The 12,682-nt window shown below is 37.3% G+C and overlaps 1 protein-coding gene across 6 annotated transcripts in view; it reads right to left on the bottom strand.

Moving 5' to 3' along the window:
* Positions 1–12,682, bottom strand: part of ZNF644 (zinc finger protein 644) — a 77,198-nt gene that overhangs the window by 25,059 nt on the left and 39,457 nt on the right. For all 6 annotated transcript variants that reach the window (XM_063165735.1, XM_063165736.1, XM_063165732.1 and 3 more), the window contains exon 2: positions 4,364–4,419. The gene's annotated coding sequence lies outside the window, so the exon portion shown is untranslated. The remainder of the gene's footprint in view (positions 1–4,363; positions 4,420–12,682) is intronic.

The following is a 12,682-nucleotide window of genomic DNA, read 5'->3' as shown; positions in this document are numbered from 1 at the left end:
AAACAAAATATTCCTTTAAAATGTCAAAATTTCAGAAAAGTGATTTCTGGTCTAAAACATCTAAGAATGATATGTTAACATCTCATGTGAAAGAAAACTGAACAATACTTAAGAATAACCATCATACAATTAGAAATCACAAAAGAGAATTCCATTATTGCCACCAACCACTCTTAATCTTACTCCTCTAGTATTGATTTGCTTGGGGAAATAACCAGTTTGTCACAATGGGGGGCATCATGATAAAATTCAATACTGAAATCAATAATAATAAATGACAGTACAATTTAAGTGCGACAAGAACCAGTGTATCACTATAGAAAATACTCCTCTGGTTTTAACTGCTCATGCAGCAGTTTAAGACAGTTTAATGGGCAGGTGAAAATGAACTAGGTATTTCTAAAAGATGACTAGCCAGAACACAAAACCAAGATGTTGAATCTATTAACTTAAGAACAGTCACCCACTGCCTGGCAACTCCACAGGCTTTGTAACTCCTGCCCAGAATACCACAGCCCTGTTCACAGAGGACAGCCAGGTACTTGTCTTCATGTTCCTGCAGCTCTCTAGTTTGGATTTTTAATAGTGCAACATAGTTTGAACTGTCCTAAATGCAGACATACATGGTAATGACTAGCAGGATTCTAATAAAGACAAAGAAGTATTAAAAATATAAAATTATTGTTCTGTGAAAACACACACTATTTCTCTTCTTAACTTCAATATAGGTATGAAAGTATTTTAAAAATGGTTTCCAACTACCAACTTTGAATTTATCATTCTGACAGCTGGAGAAAATTACACAGAAATTATTAGGGATACAGTAAAACCATGTTCTCTCTATCCCTAATTATGTAGAATATATTGACAGCAAATTTAATATATATAATTTAATGCTCTTCTCCCTTCTACCTCTCTTCCAAGGGATCCTGTTTTCCAGAGTTCTCTCACTAAATAAAATAACATTATTACCAAGTAGAGTGCTATAATCACACTCAAATTTATAAACACACATTTTCCAAGTCCCACCTCATTTTCTAGTTGTATTTCTACGATTTTAGATTTTACACAGGAAGAACCCTTCTTCTTCACCACCATATACTTAAATACCTTCCTGATGTGTCACACCTCAAGAGCGGCTTCTCAGTGCTGGCTCTTCAGGCAATACAATAAAAGTATTTCCTCCCTACAGAATCCACTGCCACCAGCATTGCTCCTCTCCAGTCACACCAAGTGAGACATTTCACAAAGACACCATGTGCAGGAAAGTATCTGCACTCTTCCAGACTTCAGGATCACCACTACAGTCCTTACATGGGGCATTATACTAAAATTAAAGAACCTGCTGAGCACTGCAAATTTTGGCTTGCAGAGAAGATGAAGTATTTTCAACATGGCACCATATACTGTCAAATTACTGGGTTATTCATTGGAATTACATTGGAATTTTCTTTGAAGCAAAGCCAATTTAAATAATTGCAGCCTTCTTCCATTCTCCCAAGTTCCTCCATTCACACTTCATCAACCATTTCACTATCCAGTTTAAAAGGCTGGGGACCCAAACACCAGTGAATCAGCACAGTCACCAGGCGACTATGGGTAAGGGCACAAACTTTTACTAGCTTTGTTGACAGAAAAATCCACTGGGGAATCTTTTCCTAAAATTTACATGAATAAATAAAAAAGTAAAAATGTAGAGAACGTTTCATAAGGCAAAAAAGCTTTGACAGTTCTCTATTAAACTGCAGAATGCAGCACTATAAAGAATTCTACCATGAAGCAAATTTTATGTTCTAAAATTATTTGAACTAAACTACTCAACTGAAGCAAAATGCTAGAAGTAAATGCTAAAATAATTCAACTGGGGAACATTAAATACATCTTCTGAGAATACTATTAACACAAGCAATACTCTTAAATTGTGTATTAGACATGATAGCTAGATTTTCCATAGAGACATACAAATGCAAATCCTTCCAGTGGGTTAAATAAAAAGTATTTTCATTTCTAAAACACATAACTAACTTTCAGAAATTTAAAAACTAATCTACTCCTCATTAACCTATAGTTTTACGGGATCAGCCACCTTATCTGATCGGAGACAAGTCCTTTTGAAGCCAGGTACTGCCACCAAGTGGTGGTGAAATTTGGATTTGCAAATCCAGTTATTCCCCACGTGCATAACATACAGACTGAAAAACGTTCCTGCAGCTGCCAAATATGAGCAATGCTCTGCTAACACAAGACATTTTAAAACTCTTTCAGTCATCCCTGCTGCCCCTCTCTGAACCTTTTTCAGCTCTTCTACTCTATGTGTTTTTTTCAGTCACCTGACTAGAAGAAGCAATACCCATTGCAATGCAATGCAGCTGTAGTACACCCAAATTCACAGAATTGGATCTGGGTTGTGTTCTGCTCCCTAATAAAGCACAATAATTTCACTGACTTACAGATTATTCAGTTGTCATTTTTACTGAACTCTGGGAACCTCAAGATCTCTTCCAAGCAATAGCAATACTGATCAAACATCATTACACTGTTTCCACTTATTCTTGTACACATTTTTCTGCCCTCTTGCTGTGAACGCAATCCTACAGGTGTTCTCAGAGACCAGCTTTTCCCTACCAAACACAGATAACCACCATTAAGATGAAAGGTCTTCAGAGTTTCATTCAGAGGACTTCATGCTTAAAACACACAATCAGTTATTTATACATCACACTTTTGAACTAATTTTTTGTATTTAAATGAGCAATTACATAACCACACAAATTAAAAAGAAACAGAGCATAAATGGCAAGCTTTAAGTACTGAAAGCATTAGAAGGCACAAAGAACAGTTTACTGAACTGAACTTTATTGAATTTTACTATCAATTCAAGTCTCTTTTCTAGCCATAATTCTTGTTTTATACTCATCCTTAGATGAAGTATTTCCTTTTGCAGAGTTATATTCATTTGTTTTCTCAAAGCAGCACATTTCAGAAACCAGCAAAGTCAGGCTAAGGCGGTAAACATCTTCTACATGTTAGTATATGCATAACACAGTGGTAGAGCTTATTTTTAATTGTTCATAGTTCAGAAGACAATTCATAATCAAAGTCCTGAATCAGTTATACATTATACAAAAGATCAGCACTCAATAAAAGAGTTATTTTAAATTCCCCACAAAGCACTCTTCTATAATCAGTATTTTAAAGTTGACAGCAACAGCTCTGAAGAAGTCTTAGCGGAACAGAAGATATGAACAAAGCCGTTCATGTCTATTTTAATATGTACATACTACAATTTCAAGGCAGTATTAAGTCTACATAATAATTGGAGCTTGGAATTGAGGAACAAATTCATTTAAGCAAATGGGATCTCCCTCTCACCTCTTCAAAATATCAAGTCACTGCAAGCAGCTGCATTCTGAGATGGCACATAAGTCAAACAGCAAGCAGGAAACTTGAGGAGACAGCTTTGGTTTGTTACAGAGGTCTCTGCAGCTGAGTCCATCATGCCATGTCTCCAAAGGAGAGAACTTACTGACCTGTGGGGCCTTACCTAAAGAGTCTCTTGAAAGACTCAAGTTAAAACGGATTAGAGTTCATTGTTACACGTTTCACATAATTATATGGAGACAAGATTAATTTTATAGTTCTAATTATTCCTGGAGTAGCAAGTAACTGGGAGAGAAAAAGATAAGCTTCTTAATTCTTTTTCTCAAAATAACAGAGAAAGGGGGTGGGGGGGAGGAGGAAAATGCTAGTTACAAGAAATTTTTCCTAGATGGACACTTTGCAATTGCAAATGAACACTTAAGTTCTACCAGGACTAAATCTCCATAAACTTTGTCTTTCAAATAGCTTGCAAATGGGTTCCTAAAGACAGGAAGAGAGGACAAAATTCCAACACAATTTCATTGTTTGAAACTTGAAATGCTATTCTGATAGCTGGTCAAATTTCCCACGCAGTTATTTATTAATACATTAAGTGCAAGTTTAACAGGCTGCTTTTACAGTGCAAAGTACACTTTCAGTACTTTGAAACCAGGAGGATAGTATGTTGAGAACAAATTATTTAAAGTGCTCATAATTTTGTCTCAACAGCTAGCAGAACACCTTGATAGCTTTTTAACTATAACAATTAATGGAAGAAAAACATTATTATCATCATAATATTAAACAATGGGGGAAATGTCTTTTCTTCCTCTTTCATTTTTGTAGAAGTAACACTGCACCATTACAGTACATACACATACATTATATTAATCAAGATACAAATTTCAAGAGAATTTTCACTGACCACTTTTCTGCAGGCTTAGCAGTATATGCAAATGGCATTTTTGAGGAAAAAACCCACCAACACAAAACTCCTACTCACCTTTGCTTGTCTGATTTACATTATGCTGTAGGATCCACTTCCACATTAAAACAAACCTGCAAAATAAAACAAGAAGTTACTGTACAACTGTCATTGTTTTCTGCTTGTGTCCTAGGCTATGAGACAAGACAGGCAAAGCAGGGAGGTAAAAACATCCCCAGCCATAAATGTATTCTATCTGTTTTATCTCAGGGTAAAAGTAGCAACATTCCAGTGGTCTTCTCTCAAACATGTGTAATTTCCAAATAACACAGCTATTGGCATTTTAATTTTAAAAATCTACCAGGAAGTTGTATCAAATATACACTTGCTATTAAATTAAGTGGACAGAACAGGGGAAAAGGAAGTTGAATGGGAAGAAAAGCTCTGCATTTGCTGATAGTGCCTTCAAAGTCAGCTATCTCAAGGTCCTTGAATAAGGAATGATGCATAGAAAGGAAATTGTTACAAATGAATGCTTTAAAAAAATCTTTTTAGCAAAAATGATCAACATATCTGAGATTAAGTATTGGAGGACTTGAAGCCTGGGCCTTTCTAATTTCTCACCTTTTCTAAGGCAAAGCTGCGTTTGTGATTCTAAGGTTAGCTGGCCCACTTAAAAACTATCATTTATTTGTCTGCATGAAAGCTGATCAATGTCAGATGAACTTGTTTTGCTCATGTATCTTTAGAACTAACTATACAAGGTCATTTTTCACTTCCTATTCAGAAATTTTGAAGAGACTCCAAAAGCAACTGAAGCTGCACAAAAGCAAGAATGGATTTGGGTATGGTATCTCTACAGAACTGGGTCTACTAATGAAGACACAACTACCAGCAAAGAGCTTTACAGAAAGGGTAGGTTGTTCTTATCTAGACTGAATGTTTAGGGCATCATCAGAACTGACTCTGAATGAAGTAACTACTGTCACACACCGTCCTTATTTTATTCACACACAGCTTTTTGATTCAGAGTTACCCAATCAATCTGCAACTCTCTCAAAGCCTCTCGCCGAAATTACAAAGACAGAGAGTAAGGGAAGACAGACCTTTCAAAAAAGCCTGACTGGAAAATATAAAGCAACAGAAGATAAGTATTTGAGCTCCTCTTCCTAGTCCCAGGATTGTGTCCCAACTATCATATTAAACTGTAGCTTTATGCATGAATGTTACTCAATATACATACTCATTTCTCAAATAAGATTTATTACAGAAAAAATACAATTCCTTGGTCAGATTTTAGAGCAATATTCATTCACCTAGAGAAGCAAAGTGTTACTTTCAAACAGCACTGTAGCTCCACTGTGTGTTACAGAAAGTAAATGTAAAGCTATAGTTATATTCGCACAAAAATAACAGCCTCCATATACGAAGAGCCAAAACACCTTTCAAAAAATGAGGAAAACAGTCAATGGTCATGGCTTTACATGATCAAACATTATGATGAGCACTAAACCAGACATCTCAGTAAGCCTGTGCTGGGGAGTGACAACCCCAGTCTAACACTTCTTTAATTAAGAACTACAATGACTCTGCCCCCATGCAAAATCGCCTCAACACCTACATCTTCTAAACTTTGCAATGAATTAAACATTAGTAATAACTGTTCTCAACACAGATCTCATGGCTTGTGACTCAAGTGCAGACAGAATCTTTCAGTCAAAGGAGTGAGCCCAGACAACTGCAGATCACTGGGGTGATACAGCAGTGCAGCGTCACACCACCCACTGTCTGTAAGAGCCCTTCAATAGGAACACTTCACTCTGGATCAATCAATTGACTTAGCACAGGGTATTTTATGTGAACAATCTATCTAGAGGATACTCTTAGACTCACTGAAGGTGCACTTGGCAGAAAACTCAAATGCAAGTACTCTTGCATTTCGGTATTCTTTGGATCACAGGGAGCTCACAAACCACACTGGGAATAAATCTGGGGTTATTCTACACCTGGCACAGAGGGAAAGGGAAGGAAAAAGAGAAGATGGGTCATCATAATTTGGATATCGTTCAGCTGAAGAAAAGGTGACAAGTTTCACAAAGAGATCACCAGCAAGTAAACTGCTGAAGGACCAAAGGGATGGTCACTGTAGCCCTGCATCAAAAACTTCAAAGGGCCCTGGAGAATTAACTCCCCTTTTTGGGATTTCCAAGCCTCTGATGTACAAAGCTCCACCCAATGCAAGATGGTACTTGCAGTGTCATGCAAACATCTTTGTGAAGGCAACACAATCCACAGAACACCAGATCTCAGCCCAAACTATTGACAGCATGAGACTGTTTAAAGCCACCCACCTACAGTAACCGGCACTCACATCTCCTCTCAAAGGTCTTTCTGCAGTCAAATAAGATTTCTCTCACTCCACTACAAACTCTAACACCTGCTATTAATTTCAAGGGTGATGACATTTGAAATAACTGAGCACCTGACATTCTTTACCAGCAGATTTGAGAAAGGTAGTTCTCCAAAAATTTCCTTAAGGAAAGGCAAAGATTTCAACATCATAAATGCTTTTGCTTCAATTTGCCTGTCTTAATTCTCATTATCAGGAAAGGAAGTGGGAATGGAAGTCACTCTCCCATACCAGGTAATAGAAGAGGGCATGAAAAGGGTGACAGAACTGAGTAAGAAATGCAGTTAGAGAGCATTCACCTGAAGGCCCTGATATTCAGAGTGAGAAGGGGGACCACAGCAGGGAAAAAGAACTGCTGTAAAATGGTCAGGCTTCTGATAAGCAGCTTCCTGTTCTGATATGGGCAGTGAACAGGAAGTGGAAGAAAACCGAAATGGTAGAGATGAGAGACCACAAATGCATCCCCAGTGATAACCACCAAAAAAAGATGGACTGAAAACTCTTGCTATAATAAAATATCTCCTAACAGCACATCCCCTCCCTCTCTGAGGAAAAAGTTTAAGAAATACTAGAATGCAAAGGTGTACAATGACTAAGTAAAGTTTGTCTTAATCATAACAAGAGCTTTGACCCATTTGTTTACTATGCAGCCCTTATTTCATAACAGATCTGCATTGTAACTGACATTGCCACATCCATCTGGGAAAAGACACCATCACCTTTAACTACCACCTTCTCCTGGGATGACTGCAGCTAGGAATGTAACTCATATGGAAGCCTCTTAGGTGGTTTATTCAACAGGTTTTGTTTTGCTGTGTGTTGCTGTTTAACACAAAACCAGTTTTGCCCCTATAGCTGATTACGCCTGTGCGGGAAGAAATAAAGAGGAAGAAACAAAGAGTAGAATAATTACACTACACAAACTACTGTTGTTGATATAAACTGTGGCTAAACAGTCAATTCCACCAGCTTGACATAACATAGCAAAAGGCTTGCAATTGTAGACTTGACTTCATGGCTTAGAAAATTTGATAATTAGTCCAGAGTGGCAGCTACATTTACTAGGGTATGATCACCCCAGCATTAAATTCAAATGCAGAGTGTGGGCTGTGGAACAAATCTCATTCTAATATCTGTTGCAGCTCTGGAAAAAAATCTATACTCTCACAAAAATCTAAGAATCCTAAATATCAATGCAGGGAAAACCAGCCAGCAGAAAGCAGAGATTACTAAGAAAAGGCTATTACAAGAAAGCCAGAAGTTCCTGCCAGAATTGTACATGCAGTATCAGGGATAAAGTAATTTCAGAAGATGACTGAAAGGCAAAACCTCAGCTGATGGGAGTCCTACATCAGTTGATACAGCTGAAAAAATCTTTAAATACAAGCCTACACTGCCATTTTCCAAACAAGTAGTCAGCAATGACCTTGTATGTACAAAAATGTAGTTTCCTGCTTTCTATCTGCAGAAGGAGCTTTGATTGTCTTTGATTTCTATTTAAAAAGTATAAAAACAATCTACATTCTGTACCCACAAATACCTAGAACTAACAGCCAGTGTAGACTAAATAATCATTTGAATTTAAACATGAGGTTTTCTAATACCACAAAATTAATCCCTTTCGAGAATTTGTAGAACCTCTCAATCTATGTTATTCCAACTGTAGTTTAACCAACTGAATGATATATGCCACAATCCCATTTACCAAAATTAAATTTGTAAAGAAAAAATAATAATCGCTCTTCTTAAAATAGTTAATGAAGAGCAATACTTAAGAACAGGCACTATACCAGAGTCTGAATTAGCCAGAAGCCAAATTAAGCAAAAGCTTAACACTTTATAATGTGAAGAGACAAAATATTAAGTCTTTACTGGAGATGCTCCTGACTTCAAAGAATCTGCAGTGAGTGAACAAAAGCAAGCAAGAAACTGCAAGAGAGAAGACTGCCTCTTGCATTTTGAATCTCCTGCTAGATTTTGAGAGTTATCTGAAAAGTAGTTCAAAGAAGTTACAGTTCTTCCTTTGTCTGTTCATCATAGTAAAAGCCACACGCACAGTTCCCAAAGCTGTGGTAGGGCTTTCACGTGGAAATGTTGAAATCTCTCATTTTTCTACTTGAAGAAAGTTTTGCTTCTTGACAACACTCCATATGGGACAGTGAAGCACTTCAAGGGAATGTGTGACAGCATAGGAAATGAACACAACTGATCATACCTCAGACTGGGAAGCTCTTTCAGTCCAAACAACATTACAAGTACTTGAATACAACATTAATAGGAATATCACAGTAGGAAAAAAAGTAGTCTCACAGAGTAGCTTGAATGGGAAAAAAGGAACCTCCGTTTATATCATCAATTAGGTCTAATAAGTGACTTAATTATTATTTCAAAAATGGGCATACCATAAATTTTAAAAAATTGAAAAGTCATCACAGCAGAAAGTATTCTGGCAAGAAGGAGTTTGGACTACCAAAACATACTGGCTGAAAAGGTTATTTTTCCCCCCTGTCAGTAAAGAGAGCAGATGCAAACACTCAAAGATGTACACAACAGACACACAATAAAGATGCAAAGATGTCTATGGAGAATCAAGGGGAAACAAACAATTTGAGAGCTATCTACTTTGAACATACATTATCCAGTAAGCAAATATGTAACAATGAACGCACAAATGAAAGCATCATAAAAGCACTAAACTCAAGCATCAGTTTGAAGATGTGAGTCATGAAAACACTTAGAATTTCAAGACCTTATGAGAAAATACTACCATGCTGTTTCTGAAGGTTACTTACCAATGCAATTTCTCCCCTCAGCTAAGATGGGTGCAACATTCTAAGTATCACAGATATTAAAAAGTTTACAGTCCATCAGTACCCTACTAATTCTTCACAATGAGATTTACCATAAGCAATAAACTACAGGGAAATAATTCACCATCTTTATAATTTCTCTGCCCATTTAAGCTACAGATCAATTTACCACTTGCATAATAAACATCCATACATTTTCAGTTACCCTTCAGCCTGTTCATTTTGACCACATGAACTAGCTCTTCATTTACTGCACTTATATACCTTAAATATAACAGCTTTTCTTAAATGGGGAAAGCCTAAAGCCCAGAATGACATCACCTCTCCATTCCACTCCAAACTACTAATGGCGCTGTACACATCCTTGGCATCATCCTTGTCTCTGAACTCATCTCTGTTCATTTTGCTGGCAGCAAAATCTCGTCAATACATTACCTGTACAGGAACTGCCTCTACCCTTCCAGTTATACAATCACTCTGTGCCCAGTAATATATATATATATATATATATATATATTCCTTCACCATGCATCATCATGTAAGCTCCACACAGAGCACCTAAAAATACAGTGACATACCCTATGACTGTAAGCACTGCAAAAAAGCATTCCAGTAGATATTTACACAAAATCTTCCCTACCTCATAAGAAATTGGATTATGGTTCCTTAATAACTTTTAGTCCAAGTTTGCATCTCCCATTTCTCAGCTGAAAAGTAACTGAAAATGCAAACCAGGAAAGCTTGATCACTGAAGTGCTTTCAAAGTAACCAACAGCTTTAAGTAAAAAACATGCATTTTGTGTCATAAACAAAAAAGCAAGCTTTTAGAAACATCTGAGGCAACCTCTTATATTTCAAGGTTTGCACAGTGATGTTACACATTTGTAGTCTTGTCCTCTCCTTTCTCCAGAACTCAGAATTTTAATAAAAACGTGAAGTTTTTATTAAAGTTAAGCATAAAAGTAAAAAAAAAGTTTAAACTAAGATTGTGTCCATCAAATTAGTGCATCCTCTTTAGTGTAACACTAAGCAATACTATTCTACAGTTCAAACATCTGTCTTCACATACTACTCATTTTTCTACAACTTCCAAGATTTCTCTTACACATATTTGGCACACATTACTGTAAACAGTTTATCAGCCACATCTCTTTCTGAATCAATCCAGTGCCTTTTCAGTCAAAGAAGTCTGAGAGAGAACCAAAACCCCAAAAATGAAAAAAGTACAGAAAAATGGTATCTTCTCTAGGTATAAAACACTTAACACATATGGGACTTTGAAGAAGAGCAGACACATTTTACTGCCTGACCATACCTGTCCTCAATCTGCCACCTGTGGAATCTTGATAGAGACAGAAATTATCATTCACACATTCACTGAACTTGACATATCCCTTTCCTGATGCAATGCATGAAATAACTCTGAAATCCCTAAATGTAACTGCAACCTATTAATCAAAAACCTGCAAGAAGTTTATGACACAATGCATACACTGATGTCCTTATCAAACAAAGTACAATACCATTTCCCAAGTAGATTCCAGTCTATAATCTGACTCTTATTTATGTATCTTGAACCTTATTTATAAACCTTCAAACAGAATTTAGGTTGGGCATATTTATTTCAAACTCAAAATATAAAAAATCTTAAAAAAAAAAACGCTTTGCACATGCTGAAAAAAACACTCAGGGCTTAATTCTAGAAAGCCAGAATTATGTTACCATATACAACATATTTTGTGAAATAGTATCTCGTTACTGGTTTTTTTCCGGCAAGTTGTTTTATAAGGACATTATGTTTATTATTAAAATTTAAAACCGTTAAGCATTTTTTTTTAGTGTAGAAAAGGCAGTAATGAGGTTTTAAAAGATATTTACTAGAAATTAGTTTCTCCACTAAGCAGACTGGCATTCTAAAACAAGAATGCCTGATGATATCCATTATATCTAAATGGATTAAAATATCTGCTCCCTTTAATGACATTTTTACTTCAAGGCAGTATCTCACACAACATTTCTAACAGCAGTTAAAGCAGCACATTAATAATCACGCCATGTTCTTACAGTAGCAACAATAATTTCTGGTAGCCATTTTCTCTCCAGCTTTTTGAGACACTCTCCAGCAGTGTCTCAAAGCCACCAGTCCTCCCTGCAAGCTCAGTCCAACCCCAGAGGCAGCAAACTGCTCTGCGGTCTGCCCTGGCTGCGCTCTCACTGCCTCCCTGCAGGCACCTCCAGCGCGGGGCACTCACCCAGCAGCGTTCTCTAGCGCTGCACCCCACTCAACTGCAGTTCACACCAATGGAAACGTGACAGCATGGCAGCTCCCTCTGCAAAAACCCCAAACGAGCCAAGCCCCACGTTCAGGAGATTGCCCAGTTTGCTACTGAAGGATACGTTAAGGGGAGGGCAGCGCTGTAGTCCGTGACTGTCACCGCGGGCTGAGAACAGAGCCCAGCACAGGAGCACCAAGCCGCAGGCAGCGCCTCGGTCACCGCTCCACTGCAGCCACCGCAGATCGCAGATAGCCACACCACAGCCGGTGCTGGGCCAAAAACAATTTCTTCATAGACTTATTCTGAATAGCTCTGCATTTTCTACATTCTAAGGGCAGACTAGTGTACACATTCATCTTCTCTGTGTTTCTAAAGTCTTAAAAATGACAAAACTGGAAACACTTTCTTGAATTAAGACTGCAATGCAGATTTCAAAAAAAGGTTGAGCCTAAAATCCTACAGCTCAAAATTAGTGATAAATTACTATTTTCCTCTTTCCTTTAAAAAAAAAAACCAAAAAACCTCCTCTTCTTGCTATCATGACGGTTTGAAAAAAGCAGTAGAGAACAGAAAGTAAATTACATAAACATTTGTAACAGCAATGGCAGGAAATAGTGAGCCGGTATTAGCACAGAAGTACCCCCTACAAAACAGGATCCTAAGCCCAAATTCAGTTCCTCACAAGTTTGTTCCAGTTGGAAGGGCAGCTATGCTGGGATCACGAGCTCTAATGCCTGCTGTTGTCTGTCTAGACAGCATTTCTGACATTTCCTGACCATAGCAGGAAAGGGAATCTCCTGTTCCTAGCCTCAGAGGAAGTCTATTTTCTGGGCCCATGAAAATGTAAAATCTAACAAAAATTTCCTAAAGATTCCATGCACACTTTCCATAAGTATTCAAA

This window comes from Melospiza melodia, chromosome 11 (assembly GCF_035770615.1).
Source record: "Melospiza melodia melodia isolate bMelMel2 chromosome 11, bMelMel2.pri, whole genome shotgun sequence".
NCBI lineage: Eukaryota > Metazoa > Chordata > Aves > Passeriformes > Passerellidae > Melospiza > Melospiza melodia.
The sequence above is the reverse complement of the archived record's forward strand: the minus strand, read 5'-3'. Positions and strand labels throughout refer to the sequence as shown.